Genomic DNA, 12,492 nt, shown 5'->3' on the forward strand with positions numbered 1-12,492 from the left:
TAGCCTCGACAAGCCAGCCAATTGAGGATTTCCTGTCCCCCAGCAAGGACAATTTTTTGTTTTTAATTATTGATACGCTATATCCATGGCGTATATTATTTTCTCAGAATAATGTAGTAATGTATGTATCTTTTTATTATATAGCATCAGTGGTGTTGACAATCACAAGAGTAATGAGGTTAAAGGCCACAGATAATGTGCTGTTTAAAAGTAAACCGATGAGATTTTCATTTTCTTCACCCTACACGTTTTCCAACAGTATGTCAGTTTAGAGCCATATTGTAATTCTTGTATTTTGATTTATAATGTGTATTATTGAGAAATAACTGATAAATTTTGCTAATGGAAATTGATGCATATGGTAATAAATATCCAATAAAGTATTATGAGAATTGTAGATTCTCTCAAGTGACTTGTAACAAATAATGTGTAGGGTATCGTAGCATGTTGAAAACATTGCTACTTTTCCTTCCAGAAAGTACAGGCAGCATCTTAATGGCAAAATATGTATTTTAAAGCACAAGGATACAAATGTATTAGTATATGTTGTAATACTAATAATGAAAAAGAAATCTCATGTTTGTCGTCACATTTATTTCCATTATCCAATTCATTTAAAACATTATAATTTTGTTAAAGACTGCCTGCCTGCCTATTTTTTTTTTTTTTTTATCATTATTCTGTGACCTCAAAAACTGATATTGTAACAGTATGGAGAGTTTCCAATGTATTCCTAAACCCCTTTTTCACCAACGAATTGTGCTCGGTTAATATAGTTTTTATTGAAAGTAGGCTTAAGGCTGTAACCCAGCAAAGTACAGTACTATGAATTAAAGTATTATAATTAAGATTTAAGAGTGGACAGTGAATAAAAAATGGATTAGTTTGTAGATGTCAGATGAGAATTGTTTACTGCATATGAATGCATAAGTACAGTACAGCAAATTGTCATGCTTGCAGTAATGAGCTGATCTGCAGTTATTTTACATGTTGAAATAACACTGTGATTATTAGGTTAGATTGCAAAAATATTTGTACCGGCATATTGGAAGAATTTTGTGCACCATGGATTTGATACGCCTATTTATGAGTACAGTACAGTACTCACAAATACATATTTACTGTAAGTTATTCACATACTGGAGGTCAGTCATAATTTATTTCAGGTGTTCTCTCTGGTGGATGTTCTCGGTAGAATTATGTAATTAAATAATTACTGCTACTAATAACACACAACTTCAATATCCTCAGAGCCAGATAGCATTTTGTACTTTTTGCATGTAATTGGAAAATTAATAAAGATGATTTAAAACATCTTATTTTATCCTGCTTAGAAAAATATTAATAATAATAGTATTGTTAATTTCTTTCCTGTCATGTAGCTTTTGAGTCTTGTCTGATGTGATGTTGACATGTTATATTTTTGTATCATATCTTGAATTAAAGTATGAAAGCCCTTTAACTGGGAACATTGTGATGAAAGTATAAAACAGAGTGGCACATCAAGGCAATTGGTTACCTTTTGTGTTTTTTTTTACTTAAACTAAGATTATCTGATTGTCATCTTACATTCACTTTATGACTAATGCAAGAACTTTTTTTTTTAAGCTAGCTGCATCTGACTTTACCAAAGTACAAAACTAGAGTTGATTACTGTACACATAACTACCTACTGTCTAGACTGAGTTTCTATAGGGTATTTGCTGGCAACATCCTTGAAACCCTAAAAATAACTTCAAAGATTGGTAATAAAGCAGTCTTAATAATAAATTATCTGACAAGACTAACAATGCACAACATTAAAATATTAAAGTGTAGAAAATAAACTTACAAAATGCACATCAAAATGTTACACAATTCTGGAATGGAATGTTTATTTCCACGGAAGTGTGGATGGCAATTTATATGACGTGGACATGGGTCAGTAATTTCTCTGGGCTTCAGTAGTAGTCAGGGAAAGTAAAAAATTCCAGTTTGGCAGCAGGATGCTGCTTCTGAAAACTTTCATTTTAAGACTGCTCATAGCAGGGTTGATAGTGCTACGGCCTCACACACGTGGGGTCCACGGTTCGTTACCCATACAGTTCAGGTGAAGGGAACGTGCCTATCACTAACTCTAGGTAGAGTGTTGATTTTATCATCAGCAGCATTCTGGTCACTAAATCATCAAAATGAATCCTTTTGCACAAGTTTATTTTCTAGAGCATGAGGTCCTTTCATGATGAACAGATGCACCAAACAATGGCAGAGTGCAGTGGATGCCTGGTTCATGTTGTGAACATTACAAACAGCAGTGTTCACCGATTTCTGAATATTGTACATAGCCTGTCTCAGTCAGGATCTTCTAGGATACTTCCATCACAAAAAAAGAAGACACAGTGGAACCTCGATTTTAGAATGCCCCTACTTACAAATTTTTTGAGTTATGACCCCAATTTTGTTGGATAATTTGACTCTACTCATGACCTTGGCTTCTCTTTGCGACTGTTGATACACGTATGGGTCGACCGAGCGCGTGGTTCTTGGTGGCACGGGTGACCCCACCTCAGTTTACTAGAGCCGCCCGCTTTGTGACGATCGCTCTTGTAAAGAATTTCATTGTTTTTGTGCTTTTTTGTTTTGTGAACATAAAAGTAATTATTATATATTATACAATGGGTCCCAAGAAAGTCAGTGGTGAGGTTCAGCCTAAGAAAACACATCAGGTTGACCATAGAGGAATACAGTCTGTTCCTCCTATCGACGCCGTCAGCGTCATGTTGGGGAGGCCTCATCCCTTCCCTGGGCGAGGAGGAATGATGCTGGGCATCATCCCTTTACCCCTTTGGGGTCACCATGACTGCTTACTGTGTGCCAGCAACCGGGTTTACCTCTCACAAGTGCCGTCACGTGCCTAGCGATGGTCCTTGCCCCAGCTATGGTCGTGTGCTTGCTGTCTGCTTATGCCTGTTCCCATATTGGACGGCTCCATTACAAAAGCAGGCTGTCTGCGCAGGATGACTTCTGCAGTCATCCTGCAGGCATAAGGCAGGGGGTCCTCACCCCAGCTACGGTTGTCCACTTGTGCCTGAGCTCCTAATGGAGCTCAGGATGGGTCCATTAGGAAAGCAGGATGGCCCTCACCTGTCTGATGCATAGGCCCCCTAGGCATCAGACAGGTGGGGAAGCATGTCTCCACACTTCCCACTTGGAGTCCTTTGGCCTCGTGCCCTCCTCCTCCCCTCCTTTGTACCTGTGTCTCTGTGTTTCCCGCTTGGTGTCTCTTTGTCCTACGCTCTTTGTGCCTTTTGTTCCTGCACTTCACTTTCGGTGTCCCTTGGCCCCGCACCCTTCCCTCACGGCTTGTAAGACACACTAGCTGTGATGTCTGGGCCTTCCTTTCAGGGCCAAAGACACTTTTGGGGGAAGGCCCTTGCTGCCGCTTCATCATAAGGCCCCTCCTGGGTTGTTGTTGTTATAGATTCAGCTACTCGGAAGTTCCAAGTAGCACGGGCTATGATGAGCCCGTAACTTACCTGGCACAGGAGCGGGGCAAGTAGCACGGGCTATGGTGAGCCTGTAGTGGACTTACCTGGCACAGGAGTGGTGCCCGCCTGGGACCTTGTTGGTGCCAAGGCAAGCTCAACACTACAGTTATGCCCCCACCCCCCCTCCTTCAATCGGGCTGTCCTCCATCGCAGGCCAGGCCTGGGCCATCAACGTGAGGACTCAAACCAGGGCCATCCTACAGGCATTCGATGCCTGCTAGCACATTCTGGCTGCCCTGCATGCCCTTGTCAGTAGGCGGCTGCAGGACTCCTCTACGGGCTTCGTCCCTTTACGGTGCGGGACAGTGGGCCTAAGGGCCATGCTGTGTGTCTGGCCCCTTCAAAACATGCATTCGGCCTTCGTGCCTGCATCTCTCGGGTTTCGTCTTGTCGGCCCACATGCCTTCTTTATTCAGGCTTTGCCCATCGGCATTCGTGCCTCTACATTCGGACTTTGTCTCTCGTTTGGGTGGACCTGTAAGGAATGGCGTGTCGGCCCCCATCCCTCCTGCATTGGGCTATGTTCCTTCCGGGAATGGACTAAATGGAGACAACCTCACAACACGCTTATAAGTGGTTGCGAGGGCAACACCGCCAAGCCTTACGGCATGGGAGGGGGAAGGTTCCCTCCCTCAAAGCTGTAATCAGCAGCTGTGGTAAGTATTCCCTGCACTACGGAATGGCAGTGACATTGTGTGGGCCAGTAAACACATGCATCATTCGGCCTACGTGCCTTATTTATTCAGCCTATGTGCCTTCTTCATTCAGCCTATGTGCCTTCTTCATTCGGCCTCCGTGCCTTTTACATTCGGGCTACGTCCCTTCTTCTTTCTGGCTTCACCCCTCCTTGGGTGGGCCCGTCAGAAAATGTGTACTCCATTGGGCTACACACACCCTCACATTCGGCACACGTTCTCCACTCCGGGCTTCGGCCCATCTTTGGCAGACACGCCTTACCCTTCTCAAGACTGCTCCGTCCTCCAGCGGGTCACTGCCACCTGGGATCGGACTACATGGAAATGAAACCCTGTCAAGTTTTGGGAGGGCGCGAGGGTGTGCACCTCCGTGCCTGTTCGACTTGCAGGTGTACCCTCCATCTAAGCTATTATTCAGCAGCTGAGGTAAGTTCCTACACTACGGGACGGATGTCATGCTGCCTTAAGCCTATGCGCCTGTCAGACCATGCAGTGAGCCCTTAATGAATGGCAGCCACTGCGTCTGTAGGAACATTTCAGCAGGGCCGAGACTTACCTGAATTACTGTATAATTCTTCCATCATACTTATTATGTTAGAATTAATACTTCTCAGTATGTTGTAAGTATAGTATAACTTGAGGTTATAATTAACATGATTAATAATTATGTTAATTGGTTTCTCGTTAGATAAACTGTACGTGTTGAGGGCCTTTTTGGCCTGCTGCCATTTATGGGGAAACATTTTTGAGTCTGGTGCAGTGCGGGAGCAGTGAGCACTTTAGTCCTCCCTGAAGGAGCCAGCTTTCTTTGGAGTAGACCCATTACATGCATTTCCTCCCTTCTTCCTGGTGTGGAGTGCAGGCAGTTCCACTTTCCCTTTGTAGAGCTTCCTTAGCCAAGCCCACTATGAGTAGTAGTCTTGGAGTCTGCCACTTGTTTTGGGCAAGCCTTAGAGGTGTACACACATACTTGCACTTGTGAGGATTGCACTTCGGCACATGGTCCTGCCTCTCAAGTGCCATTAAATAGTATCCAGTTTCCTAAGCCTTTGAACTCTCAATTTTTTCTGGGGGGAGCCCCGTCGGCTCCCCGGAGCTATCCCAGGCTGATATGCTAATGTCAGACTTTGGCATCAGTCATGTGTATGGAGTTCTTAGGCCTACCGGGGACCACGGCCAGAACCGGGCCCCCTCAGAGAGGCAAGGGGAGCAATGGCCTATAGAAGCCCCCGTGTAGTTGGAAGCATTCTATGTCTGCCATCGACCGGAACAGGCACCCAGAAAGGTAAGCGCCCCAAAACAAACCCCTATTCTGGTTAAAATTGCTACCTAATACCGAACTAGTGGATAGAACTCCCCAACCGAAAACAAGCAAATTAGTGTGACGTCACACACTGCCGCGCCGCTGTCTGCGCAGCTCCCCCCTCCCCGGGAGGGGGAAGGGGGAGCCCCAGACCCCCCGCGCCGGCTACCCACACCTCAGTTCTTGAGGCTGATGCTATAGGCGATGGTCGTGTGCTCTGGCTCCGGTGTCGCTACTGCACTGTGCTTTGAGTGTGGTGTTAGTTTTGTGGGTGCGAGAGCCAGGAGTTATCTTCAGTACTCGGGCTGCATGCGTCTAGGGCTGCCTTCCCTAGGTGCCCTGTAAGTACTGCCCTTGGGGCTTGGGGCCACCTTCCACAGGCTCCTCGGGGTCTGCCTCTGCTGGTCCGTTTTACCTTTCGGTTTTTCGGCCGCCTGTTGGGCTCTTGGGTGTTCTGTTCTCCCTTGTTACCGGCAGGTAAGAGGCAGTTTGCACTGGTAGGGGCGCAGGGTGCTGCTCAGCTTGTAATTCCCGACATCGCGGCCGGCTCTGTTCCTTGGGGTTCGCTGTCCTCTTGCGGGGTTTTGTTTTTCTTTTTGTTTTTGCCTGGTGGGGGGTTCTGTCATTTTATTCAGTTTGTTTTTGCCCTTCCACTGTTCTCCTCGGTGGCGCCCCCTGCTAGGTCCCCGTGAGTGTACACGTCCCTGGGGTTCAGCTTTAGAAGTTTGCTTGGTAGTTTTGGGCGCCGGTTTGCAGCACCCTGCCTGGGACTACCTGAGCGCGAGTCCTCTTAAAGTAAACGCTCAGGACCCTGGGAATCCCCTAGGGGGCGCGTGGGTCCGATGGATGTGACCCCGGGGTCCCCACTCGCTGTGTGCGAGTTTGAGGGTTGCTCGGTCCCCTTGTCTCAGGGTGACCCTCATTGTTTTTGCCTCTGCCACGCTGCCTGTTGGGTCGGTGATACTTTCGACCCTGAGTCCTGTGAGTGTTGTTGCTTGCTTGTGACTCAATTTACCCAATCCTCTGATGATTCTATTCGGGTACAGGCGGCACGTGCGTTGCAGTCTAGGTTTCGTCTGTTGCAACGCGCTCGGTTGGTTGCTTCCCCGGATGCCCCGGGGCTGCCCCGCTTTGCTTTTCGAGACCCGGACTTGGGGGTGGGGGTCGCTTCGATCCTGGTTCAGTCCGCACCTCCTCGTCCTTCCCCTTCTGTTCGTTCTGGTCCCCCGCCCCTGCTTCCGGCCCCGAAGCGTCTGAGGGTTTCGGGGTCGGAGCAGGGGTTACTTGATCTCGAGACTCGGGCAGCTTCGGGGGTTGCCCCTTCCGGGGGGGCGGCAGAGGCATTCGAGTCTTGTCTCCCGGCCGAAGCTTCAGGGTCTGACCAGTGGGCCCCCCTTCCTCCAGCTTTTCCGGCTGCTCCGTCCTTGTCTTGTGGGGTCGGGGCTTGGGGAGAGGACTCGGCCTCGGGTCCTGTGGTGACGGACCTCGAGGCTGGGGAGGGGCTGACTTGGGGGCCTTGGGCCCCGCTGGACCCCGCCTGGGTTTTTCTTCCCACTGAGCGGGGCTTATTGTTACAAGGAGTGGGGTTTTCTTTCCCCCCCTCTGCGTACGAGTTGGATTTGGTGTCGGCCCCTCCCCGGGTACGGTTCCGTGTTCCCCCGGGTACGTCGGTTCCGTCCTTCCGGAGGTTTTCGGCTTATCGCATCCAACCTGGTGTGGTGCGAGCGGCCTTTGCAGCTTACCTCCTGCGTGACCCGGATTATGCCTCGGAAATGGATCCGTCCACGTTCAGGTTTGGGACTTCGTTCCCTTTCTGGCTCCGTTACGAGGTTCCGGAGTCATCCTGGCTAGCAGACTGCCCCTTGTTTGGTCTGGATTCCTGGCATTCCTTCTGTCGTTCCCGCACGCTGGAGTGGCGGGAAGCTTCCACGGTGCTTCAGGTTTTCCTGGGGGGTGAACTTGAGTACCTGAATGAGTGCTTGTTTGCCCCTGCCCTTCCCCGCGATGTGGGCGTTATTCAGCTCCATGTGCAGGTTCCCTCCCTTTCGGCGGCGCTCGTGGCGGAGGACTTGCGCGCTCGGGGCCTTTTGTGTTCAGCCTTGCGGTTCTTTTCTCTCCTGGAGCTGTCTTCGGATTGGCTCGTGGAGGATGTGGGGACGCTTGGGTCCGTCCCGGGGTCCGGCACCTTGTCCTCGGCTGCGCGTTCGTCGGCTGCCTTGTTGAAGCTGTTCACGCCGATTTTGCGGGATGCGGTTTCCCTGTTCTATGCTTCCCGTCTCGCGTGTCGGCAGGCGGTGCTGGGTTCCTCCGTGGAATCTGCTTGGGCTCTGGCTCTTAGGCGTTCTTCACCTTTTTGTCCTCTCCTGTTTGGGGAGTCGGCCGTGGCGCAGTTTATTCAGGCTGCGTCGGCGGCTTGTCGTCCGATGTCGGACTTGTTGGTTTTCCGGGGGTCCCGGGGTGGGTCTTCCCGGAAAGGTCGTGCCAGGGCTCGGGGTTCCTCTCGTCGTGGTAGGCCTCTGGTGTCAGGTTTGGGGTTGGCTCCTCCTGCGGACCCTCCCTCGTCTGGTCGGCGCGGTGTTTGCGCTGTGCGGGGTTCTGGGTCTCGTAAGGGTCGCCGGCCCTTTCGCGGTTTGCCCCTTTGACGGGGCGATGGGGGGGCGGCTTGCGCTGTTCGCCCGCGCCTGGTCCCACGATTCGTGGGCCTTTCGGGTCGTGTCTCGCGGCCTGCGGTGGCGTTGGGTGGCCCCTCCCCCCTTTGGGGGGTCGGGGCTGGCGGGGCAGGCTTCTTCCCCTGCGCTCTGTCGAGTCGTCTTGGAGTGGGTACGCTTGGGCGTCGTCGAAACGACGTCGTCCCTCAGATGGGTTTCCCGTCTGTTTCCGGTTCCGAAACGGGACTGCGCGGACCTGCGGTTCATTCTGGACTTGTCCCGTCTGAACCCCTGGGTTCATTGCCCCTCCTTTCGGATGACTACGCTGTCTCAGGTTCGGCTCCTCTTGGAGCCGGGTGCTTGGATGGTGTCCCTGGACCTCCGGGACGCTTATTGGCATGTCCCGATTCATCCGCGGTTCAGGGACTGGCTCGGTTTTGTAGTGGGGCGTCTGAGTTACCGCTTTCGTTGTCTCCCGTTCGGGTTGAACCTGGCACCTCGCGTGTTCACACGCCTTACACGGGTTGTGGTGGCTCGTTTGCGTCTCCTAGGTGTTCGGGTGTTGGCTTACCTCGACGACTGGCTGGTTTGGGCTCCCAGCCAGTCCGCTTGCTTGCTAGCCAGGGATTTGGTTCTTTCCCAGCTCGCCGGGTTCGGGTTCTTGGTGAACTGGAGGAAGTCCCATCTGGTTCCCTCTCAGGTTCGGACTTGGCTGGGTCTCGTGTGGGACTCTCGGACCGCCTCCTTGTCTCTCCCTCCGGAGTCTCTCCTGCGGCTGCGGTCCCGCCTTCGTCTGTTTCTGGAGGGCCCTCGGGTCACCCGGCGGTTGCTCGAGGGGCTGTGCGGGAGCCTGAACTTCGCGATGGTGGTCTACCCGCCGGGTCGGGTTTGGCTTCGACGGCTGTTCTGGTTCCTTCGGGGTTCCCCCTTCCGCCTCTCTCGCGATCGCAGAGTTCGACCCCCGGGGGACTTGCGTCGGTTGCTGCGTCACCGGCTTCCTCTTCGGGTTTTTCGGGGTTCAGTGCCTTGGCGCCTACCCGAGCCCTCGCTCGATGTGTACACGGATGCGTCGTCTCTCGGCTGGGGTTTTGTGACCAGTGCTCACCAGGCCGGCCAGGGGCGTTGGGATCCGTCCTTCCGTCGAGCTCACAGTACGGTGCGGGAGTTCGCGGCGGTGTGGTTTGCTCTGGGGAGGATTCGGGTGGCCCGCGGATCGACGATTCGGCTCCATTCGGACTGCTCTCCGGTGGTTCATTGCCTGAACCGCGGGGGTTCGATGCGGTCCTTGTCTCTTTGGGGTTGGTCGCTTCGGGTGACTCGTCTGCTGAGTTCTCGGGGTTTGGCTCTCCTGGCAGTTCACGTACGGGGCGTGTCCAACGTCTTGGCCGACGCCCTGTCTCGCTTCGTTCCCCTCTCCACGGAGTGGACGGTCGACGACGAGTCCTTCCGTTGGCTTTGCCAGACGTTCGGGCGCCCCGAGGTGGACCTCTTCGCGTCGACGTGGTCGCGGCGTCTTCCCGTTTATGCGGCGCCCTTCCCCGATTGCGAGGCCGTCGGGGTCGATGCCTTTCGGCTCGACTGGTCGAGGTGGGGGTTCCTGTACCTCTTTCCCCCAGTTCGGCTGTTGCTCCAGGTCCTGACTCGCTTAGAGACTTACCAGGGGAGAGTTGTCCTTCTGGCCCCTTGGTGGCCGGCCCAGCCTTGGTTTCAGGCGCTGGTTGCTCGGTGTCCGAACCCGAGGGTTTTCCCGCGGCTCCGCCTCTTTCAGCAGATCGGGCCGGTACGTCACGTAGCTGGTTCGATCTTCTCCTCGAGTCTTCGCGTATGGTTTTTTTGACTCGAGTCTATCATCATCTCTATGGTGATCAGGTGGCCTCCTTGTTGGTGTCCCACCTGAGGGCTTCTTCTCGGCGGCAGTATGAAGTTTCCTGGCGGTCCTTCCGTTTCTTTTTGCGTCTTCGTCGTGTTAGCTCCTTGTCTGTTCGGGTGGTCTTGTCCTTCCTCTCGTGGTTGTTTCAGGACCGTCATCTTATGCCTAACACTGTCGCTTCGTATCGTGCGGCGCTGGCGGAGCCGCTTCAGCTTGCTTTCGGTATCGATGTTACGTCTGCGCCGTTTCGCAAGCTGTCTCGTGCATTGTTTCACCTCCGGCCTGCTCATGCGTCGCCTGAGCCGTCCTGGTCTTTGGACAGAGTGCTCGCTTTCCTTTCATCTCCTCGTTTCGTTGTGGCCCCTTCGGTCCAGGATTGTTTTTCCAAGGCACTTTTCTTGTTGGCTTTGGCCTCTGGGGGTCGGGTAGGGGAGCTTCATGCTCTCCTCCGGCGCAGGGGTTTCTGCTCTTTTGGTCGTGGTGATAGTTTTGTTCGTTTGCAGCCGTCTCCTTCTTTTCTGGCGAAGAATGAGACTGCTGCGTTCCGGAGGGGTCCATGGGTGGTTGATGCTTGGTTGGTCAGGCCGGGGGTGCATCATGTTTTGTGTCCGGTTGCGGCGCTTCGCCGTTATTTGCGCGCCACAGCTTCTGTGTCCGGGGACGCGCTGTGGGTTGATCCGGTTTCCCTTCTTCCCTGTTCGCGGGTTCGGGTCTCTCAGGTCGTCCGCAGGGTTATTAGGTCTAGCCAGCCTGCGGTCTATCCCCGTGCCCATGACGTTCGTAAGTTCGCGGCTCTTGCTGCCGTCTTTGGGAATATGTCTTGGTCTGATATTCGGGCGCGGGGATTTTGGCGGTCGAACAGGGTCCTGGCTGCTCGTTACCTTGTGAATGTCCCTGGCCCTCGTCGGGCCTGTGTTGCTTTGGGTCGGCGGTTGCAGCCAGTTGTCTCGGCTTCGAGTTGAGGGGTGAGCGACGACCGCCTCCCGGGTAAGTCCCTCTTTTTCTGTCTGTGGGTAGTTAGCTCCGGGGAGCCGACGGGGCTCCCCCCAGAAAACCAGCGTTGAATGTAATGAAACGCCATTTTCTGGGTGAGTCCCGGAGGCTCCCCGGCATCCCTCCCTCCCTCCGGTCGGCGGTTTTTCGCGTTTTTGACATCCAGCCTCAAGAACTGAGGTGTGGGTAGCCGGCGCGGGGGGTCTGGGGCTCCCCCTTCCCCCTCCCGGGGAGGGGGGAGCTGCGCAGACAGCGGCGCGGCAGTGTGTGACGTCACACTAATTTGCTTGTTTTCGGTTGGGGAGTTCTATCCACTAGTTCGGTATTAGGTAGCAATTTTAACCAGAATAGGGGTTTGTTTTGGGGCGCTTACCTTTCTGGGTGCCTGTTCCGGTCGATGGCAGACATAGAATGCTTCCAACTACACGGGGGCTTCTATAGGCCATTGCTCCCCTTGCCTCTCTGAGGGGGCCCGGTTCTGGCCGTGGTCCCCGGTAGGCCTAAGAACTCCATACACATGACTGATGCCAAAGTCTGACATTAGCATATCAGCCTGGGATAGCTCCGGGGAGCCTCCGGGACTCACCCAGAAAATGGCGTTTCATTACATTCAACGCTGGTTTTTTATCTTTTTAAATATGTTTGGAGTTGGCCTCTCCACTGTGTGTCTAATGCATTCCTTTTGTAGACTCCCCTGGCACAAAATTTTATTTTCTCTTGCTCGTATGGGTACTCGGTCCTATCTGTGTATCTTTGCTCGCACTCCCTCATGCTCCTAGTCTGCTTTGTCTACCCTATCATTTCCTCTGAGATTATTGTAGGCAGTGATCATGTCTCCCCTATCTCTCCCGTCTTCCTGTGATGTGATGGCTTAGTACTTATAGCCTTGCCTCGTACTCTTCCTCCAACCCTTCCTCGACTTAAGTCCATTACATCCAGCGATCGACCCCACATAAGCATTCATGAATTTTTACATGCTGTTCATTCAAAACGGGAATTTTCTCAAATATAAATTAATATTATATTAGCATATTGTGCATATATAGGCATAGGTTAAGTTAGTTTTTTTTTGTTCTGTTGGCGATTAATTGTATTTGTAGTATTCGAACGTCACCAGTTGTGAGTTGTGTGTAAACTGTTTTCATTCATAAACAGGGGGGGTTTGGCAGGTGCATGGAATCACTTTTGGGTTTTTGTTTGGAGGACGAGCCTTTTTCATCTCCACTCTGGGACTAGTCTGGTGCCTTCCTCTGAATCTTCTCTAAATTTGTCAGTATGGCCTGACTTCTTGCTCGGTAGTATGGTTATAGACAGATTGCTAGTGTTGCTAACACTTTCCCACAAGTCTTATAAGGGTTTTGTTGAAGTCCTCTGTGTATTAGTGTCCTTAGAATGATTAGCCATTCCAAGGTCTCCCGTTACTCTTCTCACTGGGCAGTTACATAGGCTAACTCTT

This window comes from Procambarus clarkii, chromosome 7 (genome assembly GCF_040958095.1).
Source record: "Procambarus clarkii isolate CNS0578487 chromosome 7, FALCON_Pclarkii_2.0, whole genome shotgun sequence".
NCBI lineage: Eukaryota > Metazoa > Arthropoda > Malacostraca > Decapoda > Cambaridae > Procambarus > Procambarus clarkii.